This window comes from Silurus meridionalis, chromosome 19 (genome assembly GCF_014805685.1).
Source record: "Silurus meridionalis isolate SWU-2019-XX chromosome 19, ASM1480568v1, whole genome shotgun sequence".
Classification (NCBI taxonomy): domain Eukaryota; kingdom Metazoa; phylum Chordata; class Actinopteri; order Siluriformes; family Siluridae; genus Silurus; species Silurus meridionalis.
Window position 1 is genome coordinate 8,031,909 of NC_060902.1, and position 6,015 is coordinate 8,037,923.

At 41.8% G+C, this 6,015-nt stretch overlaps 1 pseudogene; it reads left to right on the plus strand.

Moving 5' to 3' along the window:
• The window catches only part of LOC124402553, a 311,654-nt pseudogene that overhangs the window by 89,933 nt on the left and 215,706 nt on the right, over positions 1–6,015 (plus strand).

The window sequence follows — 6,015 nt, forward strand, 5'->3', positions numbered from 1 at the left end:
CACACTTGACGTGTACGAGTGAAAAGCTGACAAAGTGTCACTCGACACATCCGCAATGTTCCTCAGCCACACACTGCAAGTTTAAACGAATCTCAAATTACCCTGTTTGACAAAAAAAAAAAGGTTCGGAATGCAACTGCTGCTGATAGCACTTACCTCGTAGACATAAACACGACGCACAGGAAGTTACGTCACTTCCGAAACCCCAGATGACGCGCTTGGTGACGTGCGTTTGTTTGCCTGTCAATCTCATCCCCTTTTATACCCGTGGAACATACCATTTCCACACAAATAATCAAATTGGTTGATCGCATCACCACAATCAGTTGCGGCAAAAATGCTGATTACCGATGTAATTTCCCATGAATCTGCTATATTAGCAATTAAAATATGACTTATCTAGTTAACATTAGCTTGTTTACAATAGCATGTAGCATAGTGCACTGTAACTAACACGCCAAAGCCATTTCCCATGCAGTGTTTTATTTGGGACGACTTGGCATAATGTTAACTTAACATTAACGGCCACAATTAGCATATTGTTCAGCTGTGTATTTACTAAAATACTAAACTAAACTGTACCATGTCCGAACTGACCCCACTGTATTTTTTTGTATAATCAATTTCTATTCTGTTCTTAAGTGTCTTCAATAATTTTAAGTAAAATTGTAAAACCTTTTTTTAATTCCTTGTTTTTATTGTTGTGATTATTTTGTTATGATAGTTTTACTATCTTTATGTAAAGCACTTTGAATTACCATTGTGTATGAAATGTGCTACAGTATAAATAAACTTGCCTTGCAGTGTCATAAACTAGATAAAATGATGGAGAAAAGGAAAATGGACATAAGATCATTTTTCAGTGCACCTAAACCATATCTTTATAAGTAAAATTTTACTGTATTATTTGTGTCCCCTTCAAAAATTGCTCATAAGCATAGGCGTAAATTTCATTTAACAGTAGGGGGGACAATAAATATAAAATTTCTCATGAGCAATTTTTGAAGGGGGACACAAATAATACAGTCAAATTGTACTTATAATGATATATCTGGCATGTCCCTCCGTCCCCCCAGGATTTACGCCCATGCTCATGAGAAATTTTTATATTTATTGTCCCCCCTTACTGTTAAATAAAATTTACGCCCATGGTCGGTGCGCGCTCTCTCTCGCCCTCCCCTTCCCCCAGACTTTTCGGGTTTTTTATGCATTTTCTGTTTTATATACTAAACGGTAGATCATCATGTCTGCTCTAACAGAATAAACGCATTTCCTGCTCAAAGTCGTAATGACTATCTTTTTAAATTACACAATGTAGATGTAATGTCCGGATATTTCATATTTAAAAACACATGAATGAAGGAATATACAGTCGAACCCGGTTATGTCAAAGGCCTAGGGGACGCCAAAAAGCATCGAGCTGACCGATGATCGAGATAAACGAAAACCAATATGGCGGCAATATATTAACGTGCTTGAAATTTCTTTATGGACATGATGTGTTTTAAATGAGAATGTACATGCACGTGTTTTTGGAGGTTTTTTTACACAACAGCATTGCCGCGATTTGATTGATTGGTTATGCGGCGCGAGATAACCTGTAATGCGGATAAGGAGGCGGAAGCCGAAGTGAACGCAAACAAAGTTTATTGAGAATACTCAGGAGATAATCCACCAGTACTTGTAGCGAAGCAGTAATATCTCCGGGAGCGCGGTCCATGAAGTTCTGTGAAAGCAGAGACAGTTCGTGTAGAGAATCCATGGACCCGCACTATGGAAAGCTCAGCACTAGGCATTAACGTATAAACGTGGTGCAGACAGCGTGAACATGGAAAACAGCAGGATTAGGGTAATCCGGGGTGCCGTTGAGAGAATGCAGAGTCCGAGAAGAAGGGTACGTAGAGGGATACGTATACGCGATTACACAGACCGACATGAACCAACACATACGATCATGCACAAACAATAATGGACCGCGAGTGTGTGGAGGTGAGGGGCTTAAATAGGAGAAGGGATGAGTGAGTGAATGAGAGTCAGGTGTGTGTGATCAGCATGACTGCGAGGAGCACACGGGAGAAGAACCAGGGTGCTTCGGGGAATGCTGCCGCCGAAGGGGGCCTGGCAGGGGAATTCCTGACATAACCGACATTAAGTGGCAAATTTGCCCTCCCTTGTGCTCAAGATATTACGGCTCGGCGACGTAAAAAATGCTAAGAAAAAGCGCGAATTTGGCCGTTTTCTCTTCAAAAACGTCGAGATAAGTGGGTTCGACTGTAATTTAAGATTAATGAAATAAATTAGGATTTATTAAACTTAAAAAAAAAAAAGTTGGATATTTATAAAATGCTTTTAAACTTTTACAAGCCCTTGTAATCTACAGAACAGATATCATGTTACAGTCTCAGGGAGGATAAAATTAATAATAAAGGGTCGAAAGAAGTGAGGCCAGAGGACAGACAGATTCCTGGTTCTCAGATGGTTTCTTGCATTTGATCTAAGTGACTACAGCATTTCAAGACTGTGGTGTTATAGATCCATTAACTTGTTTGTTCCTGCTTCTTTTAAACTATTTCAACACAACACCAGAAAGGCTTAAGTTGTGGTTAACATTAAACGACATGAATATGTACAAATACACCTTGATCCAGTCCGTCGTTCCTACTGCACACTTCACTGCTGTCACACAGTTCTCATGTCCTGCACCACCATCACATACTTCTCTGACACACCTGACCTCCTCAAAAAATACCACAACTCCTCTCTCCACCCTGTCGTACACTTTCTGTAAATCCACAAACACACAACGCAACTCCTTCTGACCTTCTCTATACTTCTGATCAACATTCTCAAAGCAAATAATGCATCTGTGGTGCTCTTCCTGGCATGAAACCATACTGTTGCTCACAGATGGTGACCAACTCTTCATCGCTGCTCTCACTTCCTCCTTACTAATCCTATCCACTTCTTGCTTCACCATCTACACACAATCCAACCTTCTTGGTCTTATTTTCCTCATTCATCAGCTGCTCAATTGTTAGTGTTAAGATGGTTCTCACATTGGTTCACACACATTCCTTTGTTTGTTCAGTGTCTATAGAATATTTACAATATTAGTATGTAAGGTATACAGGAAGTCTTTTTCTGGGCCCACACATCTCCAGCTAGTATGTCTTCTTATCCAAACAGGATATATATTTGTCTGTTGCCTGCAATAAACCAAAGAAGAACATAAGCCATTCAGTGCGCTGTGTGATTTTTCCCTGATATTAGAAAGGCACCACGAGCTTCGTAGATCGCACGGAAAACCTCTCCAAGAATTAAGTTTTATTTGGGCATAATAAACATCTAACAGTTTTGATGTCAGAAGTTGTCAGGAATCCCCCTGCCACGCCCCCTTTGGCGGCTGTCAAACATCAGCATTCCCCAAAGCACCTCGCTCCTTCTCTCTGCGCTGCTCGCAATTGGGCTTCATGGAAAACACCTGAGGCTCATTTCACTAGCTCATCCCCAGCTCCTATATAAACTCCACATTCACCCACACTCCCGGTCCGTTATTGCACGTTTATGCCCGTTCACGTGTGTTCCTGTGTGTTCATGTTGGTGTGTGTTTGCGTATGCTTATCCACGCTACGTACCGCTCGACTGGGACTCTCTCTTTTTTCGCGTGGACCGCGCCTCTTCCCAGGCACGCCTTGGATCACTTTCCCGACTCGAGTTCCGACTCGGACATAGTCTACCCCATCTCTTTCCAGATGCACCTGGGATTATACCTTCCTTTTTCCCGGACTCCGTTATCTGGATTAGGCTCCGCCTTGGTTGTTTTTGTGTTCGAACAAAACTTTATTTGCTGCTACTTCAGCCTCCGCCTCCATATCTGCATGACAGAAATAACGGACCCCTGAATAGGAATACAAGGACTGAAAAAGGTTCATCCAGCTTCTCACCAGGGAACTCGGGATACTTACAGCGGATATCCATCTCCTCTCCCCCGCCTCCGAGAGCGCCGTTTTGCACCAGAGTCTCCTGGAGATCTCCGACCTGCTTCAGGCCCTTCAGGAAAGCTCCGCTCCGCCTCAGGTTCTCCAAGGGATCTTCACCGTGCTCCAGGCCATCCAGGACGGCTCCGCTCCGCCCCAGGAACTCCTGCAGATCTCCGCCCTGCTCCAGGTCCCCCAGGAGAGCTCAGCTTCACTCCAGGTCCTCCAGGAGCACTCACCGTATAATACGGTATAATATATATATATATATATATATATATATATATATATATATATATATATATATATATATATATATATACAGTGGAACCCGTTATGTCGATGTCGAGGGGTTGCCAAAAGCATCGAGGTAACCGATGATCGAGATAAACGAAAACAAAATGGCGGCAGTATATTAACGTGCTTGAAATTTCTTTATGTACATGATGTGCGTTAATAAATGAGAATGTGCATGCACGTGTTTTTGGAGGGGTTTTTACATAACATGTATAATGCTATAAAAATGTACATACGTTTGTTAACAACAAAAGGCATAAGTGCACCTACTAACAGCAGAGATTTACCGGTATACAATACAAATCACCGTCCATTCTCCATACAAACCTTTATTATATTCTCCAACATTATAAACACACAGATCGCTCAAAAAAAAAAAAAAAACAGCGGCTGCACAGTGCCGTCTCACATTTAGTCCACATGTGGGAAAAAAAAGAAAAATAAACAGTAACTAAGTTTCTGAAAACTTATGACCATCAGGCTGAAGTAATCCGCACAAACACACAAAGCAAAGTGTCCGATAAAACTTACGTCCGCGATGCCGAGGGGGAGATAAGCCGAGAGAGAGAGAGAGAGAGGGAGTTTGTAAATGGAAAAATAGGGAAATTAAAAAATACCGCGACTGGCGGCACGGCGCGAAGCCGGAAAAAAAACCTGGAAGATCCAAAACCGAACACGAAACCAAAAACGACAGAAAAGTCTCAAACGTGAACGGCCAAAGGGGGCGTGGCAGGTGCTTTCTCGGCCGCTTTCTCTGAAGCTCACGGTTTCAACTCCTTACCGAGAGAGCCGTGCTCCTTACCCTGCTCGCGCGCGCGCTCGGTAAGGAGCACGGCTCTCTCGGTAAGGAGCGACACGCGCGCTCGGTAAGGAGTTGAAGCCGGGAGCGCCACGCTCCCGTTCATCGCATAACATTTAACAAAAAAAATGCATATGTGCACTTACTAACAGCAGAGATTCACCAGTATACAATACAAACACCTGTAGTATCTGTAAGGTTTGATTTTTCCACCACTTTCGCGAGTTCTTCTGCGGCTGCACAGCGCCGATCGACATAACTGACGTTAAAATTTCTAATTTTTCCCCCCTTGTGCTCGAGATATTAGGGTTCGGCGACATAAAAAAAGTCGACATAACCGATAAAAAATGCGTAGAAAAAGCGTGAATTTGGCGGTTCCACTTCAAAAACGTCGACTTAATAGGGTTGTCGAGTTAAGCGAGGGCGAGATAACCGGGTTCCACTGTATATATATATATATATATATATATATATATATATATATATACAGTACAGACCAAAAGTTTGGACACACCTTTTCATTCAAAGAGGTTTCTTTATTTTCATGACTATGAAAATTGTAGATTCACACTGAAGACATCAAAACTATGAATTAACACATGTGGAATTATATACATAACAAAAAAGTGTGAAACAACTGAAAATATGTCATATTCTAGGTTTTTCAAAATAGCCATGATTACTGCTGAGCGGCAGGTCAAACGTCAGGGGAACCTCATCCATATTTAGTGGGAGCGCGTCTGATTTAATATAAAGAGTTTTAATTGGTTTCATGAAGCTTGTGAAACCGGGAAAAACCCAGGAAAAAAATCCATAAATTAGCCGCTTTGTTGTTTAAACCCCGGGGTTCAAAGTGTTGGAAAATAGTAGCGGCTTATAGTCCGGAAAATACGGTACATAAGAGTCTTTCTGGGTGTTTATTTTAAATCAATCTGTTAGAGC